Consider the following 13,668-nt stretch of genomic DNA (forward strand, 5'->3'; position numbering starts at 1 on the left):
TGCACTTGCATCTTAAAAATATGATCATAAACCTGGTCTCCCATTTACAAGTTTGAATTCTGAATGTATTATTAAGGTTTTTAAACAGCCTTACTTTGTGTGGCGTACTGTTTCACATTCTGGGAAATGACTGTACAATGAATTCAGATCTTAATGGGTCTTTACCTTATGTTGTTCTGTTCAAAGAAATTTTAAAATGTGACTATTTGTAGGTAAGTTCATTAGAAACCATCTTCAAGTTTAACATAGCCTTTTTTATTTAGTCATTGTATGTAGAAGTAGGCGAAAACTGCCACTCTACTATAGTGCCTGTAATGAAAGGAAAACCGGTTTAGTCTAACACACCTCTCCTTGTAACACAGTTCTTTTACAGATGGTAAATGCCTAGCAAATCACTGAACTTGTTCCATTTTATTAAGCTGACTGTTAGTACACATACATACACAATGGTTCCAGGAGTGGCCTGTTGTACGAGTTATACAGTGCAACCATACTCAGAGCAAATACTATAGTAATAACCCACGCCTGGGTGTGGGTAATGCGGGATTTACCCACGGTTGGCGTAGCCCGAGGGACCAAACAAAGACAACCGTGGGTAAATCCCGCATTACCCACACCCAGGCGTGGGTTATTGCTATTATACTATGACATTATTTAAGAAAAGAAATAATTACTTTTCTTAAATAATGGCATTGTATAATGCCTCTTTGCTGCCCTTCCACAGCTGTCTGGTATCCGCGGCAGTTCTGATGTACTGCGCATGCCTACGCAGTACATCAGAGCTGTGGCCAAAAGCAACGGAGAAAGCAAGATCTCCATTGCTTTTTACTGTTTCGCTATGTTAAATGGGTTTAACATAGCGAGACAGCTTTAAAATAAGCAACGGAGATCTCTGTTGCTTATTTTAAAGCTGTCTCGCTATGTTTAACCCATTTAACATAGCGAGACAGGTTTTAAAAGCAACGGAGAAAGCAATATCTCCGTTGCTTTTTACACACTGTGTCGCTATGTTAAAGGAGTTTAACATAGCAAGACAGATTTAAAGTAAGCAACGGAGATCTCCGTTGCTTTTTTTAAACCTGTGTCGCTATGTTAAACTCTTAACATAGCGAGACAGTGTTTTAAAAGAGACTTATACTAATGGAAAAAGTCCAGGCGACCAGACCTTTTTCCATTAGTATAAGTCGATTTACAACGTGCACGCTGGCCAATCAGCATGCACGTTTTGGAATACTAATGGGGGGTCATGGTATAATCTAAAATATAACCCATTTGCCTCAGGGACCTTAGTCCCTATAATGCCAAAATGTTTACCTAGAGATAATTTGTAATAAGAACCTCTAAATCTATATATTCAATTACTTCTGACATAACTACATCTTCTAGTATCAATGGGCAGTTAATCACATTCCTGCCAAAGTAAATAACCTAGCACTTACTACTGCTGAAGGATAGACCTTTTTCAGTGTCCCATACTGAAATGTCCCTCAGACAGCTATTGACTGCATGGTTGTCATTATCAGATACAACCAGAAAGCCTTCTTTGCAATTATCTGCAAACTTGCTCATTCCGCCTTTGTTGCTGGAAGAATAGGTGGTCATTACTATATTGAAAAGAAAAGGGTCCATCACAGACTCCCGAGGTACACGTTGGTTAGCTGAAATGCTATCTGAAATGATACTATGATACTATGTGGTGTTCTTACATCAAGCAAATTTTGAATCCAATTCAATATATATAATGGTCAACCCGTAATGCTTCTAAAGTTATGGTTTTTGGGTGGGGCAAGGTATCAGAAGCCCTTACAAGTTCCAAATACACTGCCCCAGCAGACAGGCCTACATCAAGAGCTAGACTAACTTGGTCATAAAATGACATCAAATTAATCAAGGCGGATTTGCCCAGAGTATATAGTTGGTAAATATCCAGATTGCTCCCCCTTTTTGAAACATTAACCTAGAATCTGTGTTAGACTTATTGGTCTACAGTTATGTGCCAACAGCCTGTTCCCCTTTATAATTATTGGGGTAATGACTGAGGTTTTCCACGATATAGAAACAAGAACATTTTCAATAACCCACAAAACACTTATGTGGGGGCTAAAGTACTTTTCAAAGATATTAAGACACAAAGAATGCTGTCAGACCCCATGGCCATTTCCTTACTTTGTCAAGTGAATTGAGCACTAATTCCTAAATTATTAATTGGGTTAATTGTCTGAGCACTAATTCCTAAATTATTAATTGGGTTAATTGTCTCTACTCTGTAATGGGCTATGATAGGCCTCTAAGTCTCTATTTACTGTGGTGTTCTAATAACTACCAAATAGATTACTAAACTCGTTTGCAATAAGTACAGGGTTGCCTGTTTGTGACCTACTCATCTTAATTATTTTATTTTTTTTTTTGGTAAAACCATTTATGCATTTATAAGACTTCTTTTCACTTTGGTCATTGCCTAGTCTTAAATAATGAAAAAAGTATTCTGAATTATCATTATCCTTGGCTTACAATCTCTTTGAATTCTGTGGTGGTAGAGTGTCATTATCATTTTCTTTATAATTCTTTGTTTGTAGTTAAAAAGAGATTCCACAAATAAGTATGCCACTAATGAATTACTAAAGCACAAGTATCTAGCACAGAAGTAAACACTATGTATACTTAAAGGCAACTCCCGCTAACACTGGTAATCTGTACTCCATGTCAAAAGTCGCAGGATATGCTTACCATTGTTAGTAAATAGAGATTTAGAAGATGATTGCACTTGTGCAACTGGAACAGCTGTTAACACATTAACTGGACTGATGAGATGAATAATATTAGGCAAAGTGCAAATAGAACACGTTTAGGAAAGGAATGTGAATTTTCACGAACGGTTACTCAAATCTCATTAAACATGATACTATTGATAACTTTGTAATTCAGGAAACAAGTATTCAGCAATCTGAGGATTCAAAGCATGTAAAAGAAAATTAGAAAACAAGTTAACAACATGTAAGGAAAAAAAAATAAATTTACTAATGTCTATAAAGCAAAAATGAATACATACTAAAAAGGACACCGCTTTGTTGAGTTAAGACACAGATTAGAGGGAATGACAGCACTGGTCTATCAGAAAACCTTTAATCTACAGAAGGCGGCATTACTTTTCCAAAATAAATGGTTAAAAAAAAAAAAAAAGACGCTAGTGAAAAGGAAATCAAAACTGAACTTGGAAGGACTGAAGAAAATTATTGTCAAGAAAAAGCAGGAGAAAGACAGACGATGACCGTATGGCTCAAGGTGGGGAAGAAAAAAGCCAGCTGGATGAGAATTATGTGCTTGCAAATGTAATAAGCAATGAAAACAGTGGGATTAATACGATTAATGGTGATGAACAGCATTCCTTTGGAACACTTGACAGAACAGATGTTACTGAATTAGAAGCTGGAAATTCTTTAGATCTGGTCAGAAGTGATATAATAGGAAACTTAATTATAACAGGAACTAGCACTTCTTTCCAGAGAAGATAATGGAACATCTAATGGCGTTATGCTCACCAGGAGCAAAAATGCAGGATGTGAGAAAGGCCTTAGAGTTCCTTAATGTAAGGACGTACACAGCGTTTTTTATTCATTACATTTTACCCGGACAGGGTGTCCCTCAGGACCAATCCTTCCTTTATGCCTAAGGTGGTATCCAGTGTGGCTCTTAACCAAACAATTCACTTGCCAACATTTTATCCAAATCCACAGAACAAGGGGGAGTGGATTCTGCTTTCATTGGACGTACACAGTCAACGAAGATTCTACTTAAACAGTACCAAATCTCTAAGAAAGTATGAGCAACTACTGGTGGCATTTGCTTCAGGATCAGAGGGGAAGGCTACATCAAAGCAGACTATTTCTAAGTGGATAAGCCACTGCATTCATTTCTGCTACTTGCACCATGGTAAACCTGTGCCCAAGGGAATCAGGTTACATTCCACCAGGGCTGCCTCTACCTCAGCAGCTTTTCTCAGAGGAGTTCCAACCAAAGACATTCTAGAAGCTGCTACTTGGAGCGGTGTTCACACCTTCACAAAGCATTATCATTTGACCCTCTTCTCCAAATCCAGGGCAGGCTTTGCCACTGCAGTTCTGCAGGGCCTCATAGCCGCTCCTAATGCTATTTAGTTCCATCCTCCCATCCATAGCTTTGGATTCTACCCAAATGTAATGACTGCAACAGTGAAACACGAAGAACATAGTAGAGTTGTGTACACTTACCATAAATGTAGATGTTCGAGTGTATTCACTGTTGCAGTCTGGGTTACCCACCAGCCATCCTCCTTTTTCTATAACTTCTCTTTCCTGCACTATATTCCAAAGCCTTTGTGGTGTATTTGCTTTTAGATGAAGATAAAGTTTATGTTGCTAAAAGTGCATTTACATATATTGCTGTTTATTTATTTATTTTATATATATATATATATATATATATATATATATATATATATATATATGTATGTATTTTTTTTTGCTCCCCATTTGGGGGCACCTGACATCTGGGGCAAGAAAAACTGAATAAAATGGCATCAGCTGCATGTTTTATATCCCTGACGACCTGACGTCATGGAAGAGGAGACAGCAACCGATGCAGGACCCAAGACTTGAATATTCATGCAGACTGAGGGCAACCTGCCAGCAGATTACCCAAATGTAATGACTGCAACAGTGAAACACGAAGAACATCCATTACATTTGTAATACTTGTAATACTTTGTAAACAACTTAATATCTCAGCAACCACACAAGATGCACCTACACTGTCAGCAGAACTTTATTCTTATAGCAGAGTGCTTTCATACGAGGCCAAGGAGTTTTGTCCGTCTTACTTGGTTATTGAGATATTTAGAAAAATGTGAAAATTATATCTATGTAAATTAATATCATAAAAACAGTTAGTATCTATTTACCTGCACTAGACAGAAGTCAAATATTGATGCAGCTGACTTTGCCATCATGTCAGCTTTAAGATGAAATCTTTTAAAACCTTGTACATAGCTTGATTTTGGAATTACTGAGGCAAATATTAACAAGCAACATTTGACACCTAGAGGTAAACTGCAGATGCACCTGAAGGCGTCATTCGGATGTAATCAGTTTAAGAATACACATGAGAAATGCAATCAATCAGTTATCCATTTGGCTATTGTAGTTTTTGAGACAGCCCTACCCAACTGGTACTTAGCAAAGGAAACAAATTGATCAGTCTTCCTAATTTTCTTCGTTCTATGAAGATAGAAACAAAGCTGTCTAGGCACATCTAAAGAATGATGCCTGTATTCTCCTTTATTCTCAAATTTAGGAAAGAAAACTGGAAAACTGTTGACTTGATTGTTATTTGCTTCTAATGCAACTCTGGGTAAGAAAGACAGATCTGTATGCAAGACAACGCTGCCCTTACAGAAGATCAAATAAGGTGATTTTGAAGAGAGTGCTTGGAGTCAAGAAACTTGCCTTGCTGACGTTATGGCTATGAGAAAAACTTGTTTTCCAAAAAAGAAACTTGAGATCCATTTTTGTGTAGGGTTCAAAGGGTGACTGCATTAGACTCTGTAAAACTAAAGAAAGACCCAAGGTAGTATACGATCCATAGCAGGTGGCCCAAGTAAAAAAAATACCCTTAAGAAAAGCCTTACACAGTCTACATAATTCCAAAGGGAAGGCATCAGCTCAGATGTGAAAATTCAAAATGGCAGCCAGTTGAACTTTAATAGTAGAAAAAACTTGCCTCACCTTGAAAAAGAAATGTTAGAAATTCTAAAGCGGCAGAGAAAGGATCCAGATCTCTCTGCTGGGCCCATAAGGAAAATCTCTTCCATTTACTTTTAAAAATCTTTCTTGTAGAGGGTTACTGAGACGAAAACAAAATTCTTCGAACAGCAGGGGAAAGCCTGGAAGTCTAGCTATCATTAGAATTTGAGAAACCAAGCGGTTAATTTGAGGCCCGGAATGTCTATATCAGTCAGGCCTGACAGGTGTGAGAGGATATCTGGACTGGGGTCCAGTGTCCATGCAGGACATATCAGATGAGACTGGAAGGGAGACCAAATTTGCAGAGGCCAAAAGGGGGCAATGAGGATTACTTTGCTCTTCAACCTGAAAGCTTTCTGAAGAAAATTAGGAGTAGGGGAAGATAAACAAAAACCGGAGGGCCAAATATGGACTAGAGCATCTCTTGGTGACTGTCCCTGAGGACAGATTAGGGCAAAGAACCTGATGCACTTGTTGAGAGCAGGGGTGAATAGGTCGCAGCATGGCTGACCCCCACTGATGGAAGACCATGTTTGCCACGGACTGACATAACTCTTGAGGCATTAGCATAGCCTGTCTGCTAGTATATTTGACTTTCTCGGAATGTGCATCGCTATAAGAAAGTGGTTAGATGAGGCCGCCCATTGCCAAACTCTCACTGCTTCCTGGCAAAGAGGGTTAGATCTGGTTCCTGTTTGTTGATATACCAAACCACTAACATGTTGTTCATTTGAAAAGTAATTGTCCCCAGAGGGAGAGTGTTATGGAAGGCCTGCTACACTAATAGTACCACTCTAATCTCCAAGACATTTATATGCAATCTGACTTTCATTGGGGTCCATGTGCCTTGAACAGTCGGTCCCAATTAATGCCCCACCCACCTAAACTGGTAGGCATCCTTGGTCAGTGTGGCAATGGGTGGAGAAAGGATAAAAGGATGACCCTGGCAAATCTTGTTACATTGAATCCACCACACTGATGAGTCACTGCATACCTTGGACAGTTTTATTGGAAACTAAGGCTTGGTGTAGAATGGACCATTGCAATTGTAAATTCCACTGAAGAATTCTCATGTGAAAATGAGCTGTTGGTATTAATGCGACTGCATCAGCCATCAAACTCAGAGCTCTTAAAATCAGTTTGGCTGGAGGAAGATTATTAGACAAAAATCTGATTGACATGTAATCTTAGAGAAAAAATAATTCTGCTCTGTGGTAAGAATGCTAATAGATTCACTGGGTCTAGGCAAGTCCCTATAAACTCCAAGCCTTGTACTGGTTGAAGTTTGGATTTTGCAAGACTTACGGTGATACTTAAAGAGAGCGAGTCAACTGAAGAATATAAACCCTGGCTGTTACCAATAAATGCTTGGTTGATGTGGTGAGAAGCCAGTTGTCTAAATAAAGAAACACCCTGAATCCATGCAGTCTTACATGAGCTGTAATCACTGCCATGCATTTGTTAAACACCCTGGGGGCTGTGGTAAGACCAAAAGGCAAGGCCCTGAACTGATGATGACCATCTCCCAGCCGGAAGCGAAGGAATCTTCATGATCATCTGTTCATTTTTATGTGACAGTATACATCCTTCAGATCTATAGAGCATATATAGCCACATTTCTGGAGCAATGGTAGAATGGACTGAACCAGGACCATCCGAGAGTTGGAGCTCTTTATGAATTTGTTTAGATAAAGATCCAAGATGGGTCTCGGATCCCGTTTTCTTTGGCACTAAAAAGAACCTCAAGTAAAAACTTTATCTTCACTGGTCTGGTATGACCTCCTGGATGACTTGTATAGCAGCTTTTGAATTTCCAGAGCTGCTTGCTTCCACTGACTGGGTGGAACACTGGGGAGATCTTTTCTTATTATTCATGGATTTTGTAAAAAGGAAATAAAATATCCTCTGGATATGATTCTTTGTACCCATGCATCTTTCCTGATGGCTGACCAGGCTTCCAGGTGCAAAGACAAACTCCCCCCATGACTGCCTCTAAAAGAAGAACAGTTTGGCAATCTTGCAGTAACGCTGGAAGAGTCTGTACGACAAACTCTCAAGACCTTTGATTTTGCAGGCGCCCCTCTGCCACATAGGCAGCATCTTACATAATTATTATTTTCCCCTCGGTCTCTGAGGGAAAAATCTCTGAATGAATCTTGAAAAGACACTTCAGATTTCCAAAACCACATTTTCTTACCACTGCACTGATTTCTGCAGAAGGATCTCTGCTGGGGAGAAAAATTAATTCCTATGGCAGATAAGGTCTTTCCACCCTGTTCACTACAGGAAAGTCTCTCTAATGGTAGGCCCAGGAAGGAGGATCCATCAAAAGGAGCATTGATGAATGATGCTTTAAAGGACTTCGCAAAGTTGCACAAGCGCATCCAGGCATGCTCCTGATGAGTATGCCTGTGCCCATGGCCCAAGAGGAACCTTCAGTCGTGTGAGAGATTAACCTCATCGATGCATCTGACATGTATTGTAGGGTGGCCAATTGTGAAAAATAAGCTTTCACTTCCTCCATCGTCATGAACACAGGGGTAGAGTTAGAGTTCCTTTATTAAGTCCTACTTATAATGAGTAAAATGTGCCAGGTAATTCAGCGATCGTATAGCAAAGGTTGCTGATGCATATACTCACTTTCCCCATCTGTCCAAAGTCCTAGACTCTCTGCAGGGGGATACATAGTTGAGCTCTGTTCAGCTAGCTCCTTTTTCGTGGCTGCCTCAACAACTGTGACATCTACAGGAATCCTCTTGGACCAATGTTGTCTGTCTAGTGGTGCACTCAGTATCTTGTCCAGGCATTTGGGGATGAGCTGTACAGAGTCTATCTCTTTCCATGCCCGGCTGGAGACGAGGCTGACAAGATAATCCACTGGGGGGGGGGGGACCCAAGGTGTACACAGACCAGACTTGAAAGCTTTCAGGAACACCAATTCATCCTGAGAAGGGTTCTGGGAAGACCATCCATCTGTTGCAGGATTTCTAAAATATCTCCAAATGAGATGTCTTATGGCAGAGATCTGGGGACTCTTCTCCATCACAACCAAAGTCCTCAGTCAATGATTTCTGATGGGAATCTAAGTACATCCTTTTAAACAGTTTCTTCCAAGGAACCTCTTCAGTGAGTTAATTTGGAGAGGTGTTGGAAGAAAGTAGAAACCCCTGTGCAGGGACAGTCTAGAAGCTCTTACGGGTTGGCTGTCCCTGTGGACTAAGATGATTAGACTTGGCAGTCAGATCCAGAGGTTCGGATGGAAAAATAATTAGAAGAAGTGATAGCTGAAGGATCCCCTTAATGGGAGAAAAACCCTTCCACTACCTTGAAGGCAAAAGGTCCAGTAGAAGTGGAAGTCTGTCTCCCTGGAGCCGAAGCTCTTGGATCAGCTAATGCACCACTACCTCCACGTTTTGTCTCCGTGGAAGAATCAGACCTGAGCTCTCCAACGCCAAGGCACAGACAGGAAGCAATGACTCCAAAACCCACTGAGTCAATGTTATCCCCCTGGAACTGTTGCCAACAATTTGGCTCCAAGACTCATTCTGTTCAAAACATTCAGAGTCAAATGAATCAGGGAAAAAACAGTCAAGGAAGATAACATTCTCACATCCGACCCCGCAAATCTTCTGATCCAATAGCTCTGAAACTATGGGTCGGATCGGAGAAGGAGTCACTAAAGTGCGTAAATGTTGCAGACTCACTGATCCAACGGGGGCAGAGACTGAAGGACCCCCGTCTAGATATGAGCTCTAAGGAGCATTCTCATCATCCTATCCACATCATACTCAGACTCTGGAAAGACCTGATGGACAAGGATACTGAAGGAGGACAAGAAGTTTTTTTTGGAATCTCCTGCAAAAAAAAGGGGACCTCAATCTTAGGGAAACTAGTGCTGGAGAGAAGCATGGAGACTTGCCTGGGCATACAATCTGATCCCAAGTCTAATCCAAAATCTATTTAACCATAGAGGTAAGCAAGTTACTGATAAGTTTGGAACAGAGCTCCCCCACCTTCTTTTTTTCCGATGGTGGTTCTGAACTCAGAGCAGATGGAGATCAGATAGGGGAGTGCTTCCTAGACTCCCTGGTCTCTAAACTGACTTCTCGAGGGGGTTTGAACCCCTGAAGTAGGAGGAAAGTACAGTTGTGTATACTTACCATAAATGTAGATGTTCGAGTGTATTCACTGTTGCAGTCATCACATTTGGGTTATCTGCTTGCAGGTAGCCCTCAGTCGGCCTGATTATCCAAGTCTTGGGTCCTGCGTCGGTTGCGGTCTCATCTTCCATGACATCAGGTAGTCAGGGGTATAAAGCATGCAGCCGACACCATTACATCAGTTTTTCTTGCCCCAGATGTCAGGTGCCGCCATAATGGGAAGCAATTATATACAAGGTTACACCTCCAACAAAAAAAGAAATATACCAAAAAGCTTTAAGCATAGTAAACCAGAATAGGTATAGTCAATAGAAGTCAGGGGGCTGGAGGGAGGGTAACCAGGACTGCAACAGTGAATGCATTCGAACATCTACATTTATGGTAAGTGTACACAACTGTACTATGTTCTTCGTGTTTCACTGTTGCAGTAATCACATTTGGGTAGATTCCCAAAGCTAAGGATGGGAAGAGGTAATTAGATAGCATTAGGACCAGCTATAAGGCCCTGCAAGACTGCAGTAGCAATGCCAGCTCTGGATTTAGAAAAAATTGCCAAGTGGTAATGCTTGGTGAAGGTATGTACAGAACTCCAGGTAGCAGCTTCTAGGATGTCCCTGGTAGGGACACCTCTGAGAAAGGCTGTAGAGGTAGGTGCAGCCTTGGTTGAATGTGGTCTTATCCTCTGTGGGGTAGGTTTTCCATGATGCTTATACCAGAAATTAATGCAATGGCCTATCCACTTAGAAATGGTTTGCTTTGAAATGGCCTTCCCCTCTGCCCCTGCAGCAAATGCAACCAGCAGTTGTTCAGATTTCCTGAGAGGCTTAGTCCTGTCCAAGTAAAATCTAAGTTGTCTGTGCACGGCCAAGGAGTGCAGTATTCATTTCTCTTTGTTCTGTGGATTAGAAAAGAAGGTTGGCAAATGAATGGACTGATTAAGGGCCACATTGAATACCACCTTGGGCATAAAGGAGGGATTGGTCCTGAGGGACACACTGTCCGCATGAAAGATGATGAAAGGCTCCACTGCCATGAGGACTTGTAAATCAGACACTCTTCTTGCTGAAGTGATGGCTAGAAGGAAGTCTGTTTTCCAAGAAAGGAATTTCAACTCTGCATTTGCAGCTGGCTCAAAGGGGGTAAATTGAGCTTTTCCAATACAAAGTTAAGGTCCCAGGCTTGAGTAGGGACTCTCCTGGGTGGTCTTAAGTTTTTGGCCCCTCCAAGGAATTGCTTCAGCAGTGGGTGAGAGAAGAGGGGTGGCTCTGTATTGTAATGTGCTGAAATGGCTGACACATGAATTTTGATGGAAGAAAAGGCCCTTGTGAAGCATCTCAGTTAAGTATTGAAGAATATGAGGTAAATTGGACACCGCTGTGCCCATCCCCTGAGTTTGGCTCCAGGAACAGAATCTTTTCCATTTTTCAGCATAGGATTTTATAGTATTAGATTTCCTTACCTCCAGAATGACATCCATCACTTGCTGAGGGATAGCAATGGAGAGATAAGGTAAATAGCCAGGCTGCAAGGTTCAGGGTTTGAAGGTGTTGAGAATAGAAAGCCTACGTTTTTGGAAAAAAATGACTGACAGAGGGAACACGATCACAAATCTTGCTCAAAGTCTAGATACTTGCTATGCAAGTCCTTGTACAGAATCTGCCTACCAAACTCGCACTTACCCCTCCATTAGCTGACATCTACAACTTTCATAAATATCTTAGGATAAAAAAGGAAAGTTCTGCAATGGGGCACTTATCTGGATAAATGATCAAAGCAAAGGTACCAATGACTAAACTGCTAACAGTCTGAAGGATGCGTGATTTGCATTTGGGCTTGCATCAAGACAGTCTGATGGATCCACGCTCATATTTCTGTCTATACACCCAATCATATATGAGCTAAGGTTATGAGTTGGATGTACAACTTTAGGAAGGTAAAGCTATGGTACCAGGCCAGGTGTCAGTGGTGACAACCCTTATCACAGGAATACTGCAACAGTGTTCAGTCAGGATATCAATATAGAAACCTTATAAGAAAATAAGCATGAGTAAACTGGAAAGAATACAGCAGAAACGTACCAAGAGCATCCATGAATGCGAATAATTAAATTATTATAAAATACTAAAATATCCGTCGCATGCAGAAATTCAAGAGAAGACCTTATTCAGATATACAGGACATTTAGAGACAACTATCTCTGGGAATGTTTGAGGTTATCATAATGCAGTAAAGAATAATCAAACAACTATGTAGAAGAGTACATAGGTACACACACACACACACACACATATATATATATATATATATATATAGATACACACACACACATATACAAAAAAAAGCTGCTGAGACATTGTAAAACTACTATTGTTTATTAAATATACAAAAAATAAGTCCCTTCATTTGTTTAATACGGGGACTTTATCAGATAAAATAAAAACATATCATACCTTCATTATATAGCCCTGTCAATATAATTATCCACTAGAAATCACACAAGACCCTTACTACTACTGTGAAAGTTCTTCCCAATCTGATTTAAACACACACTATACATATCTATATCTCTATATATCTATATATCTATATATATATATATACACACACACACACACACACACACACACACACACACACACACACACACACACACACACACACACACACACACACACACCAAATATGGTCACCTATAAGATTTATCCTAAACTCAAATAAATCTGTAAAAATTCTGATGTTGAATGATGGCTTCAACATGCACCTATGTGAAAGTGGTCAAACACAATCAACCGTGATAATCAAGAGCTGCTAAATTACAGAAGTTGTATTGATACGGGAGTCTGCAAGCAGGACAATTTGTTTTTTTGAGGAATCAACAGCTGTAAGACAAGTGTTGAAAGGCATTAGAATCCTTAATGGCTTGCAAGCCGGTTGTTTTACATTTAGAACTGTTCGACAAAATGGATTTTTAATACACAAAACTCTTAAAGACAATAACAGGAAATTAAGTAATTTTAAGCATGACATCAGTATTATTGAAACAAAAGTACGCAAGATTTATTATTTGATATGCATTCCTTCCAAAATGAGCAAGTGCTCAACAATATTAACATTCAGTGTGATAATAATGTAAGGAAAAAGGAGAAAGAATTCCTTCAGTACAAAGAGGCCTATGGAAGTAAAAAGGCCTATCCTTCCCCTAATGGAAATGGTAAACCTCAGACTTCTGAGGTACCAGAAAGTGGAGGGACAGGAATATTTCATAAAAATTCCTCCCTTTCTCACCATAATGACAACAGTGCTGTTTCAGGGGGAAAACTATGGTAAACCATGGGGGAGGGTTAATGATGATATAAGTAACAATTTTTTTTAAGTGATTTATTGGATGTGGCTCCCCCTGTAAATTATAAGAATAAATAACTTCCTTTGCCAAGGAGGACCCCCCCTCTAGATTACACAATTTAAGAGGGGGGGGGTGAGGAAGAAACAGTAAAGGGGGAAATTATCATGGGGATTTTTTCCCACCACCGAAAGGGAATCGGAAAGGGAAAGCAAAAGGCTGGAAAACATCCAACAGGCTGAATTAAACTGGGTTATTACACTGCGGTGGTATGCTGCGGTAGCATTGTCGCCTTACAGTAAGATGTTGTCCTGCTCGATTCTCAGCTAGTGTCTTGTGTGGCGACATGCGTGAATGGGCGTACCTTCGTTGAAGGTTGGGCGTCAGGGCC

At 40.3% G+C, this 13,668-nt stretch overlaps 1 protein-coding gene across 1 annotated transcript in view; it reads right to left on the reverse strand.

Annotated features, from left to right (window-relative positions):
- Nucleotides 1-13,668, reverse strand: part of SUPT5H (SPT5 homolog, DSIF elongation factor subunit) — a 1,344,557-nt gene that overhangs the window by 1,275,884 nt on the left and 55,005 nt on the right. The gene's annotated exons all lie outside the window — the stretch shown is intronic.

The sequence above is a fragment of the Protopterus annectens genome, chromosome 4.part0 (genome assembly GCF_019279795.1).
Source record: "Protopterus annectens isolate FY-2018-M chromosome 4.part0, PAN1.0, whole genome shotgun sequence".
Taxonomy (NCBI): Eukaryota; Metazoa; Chordata; order Ceratodontiformes; family Protopteridae; genus Protopterus; species Protopterus annectens.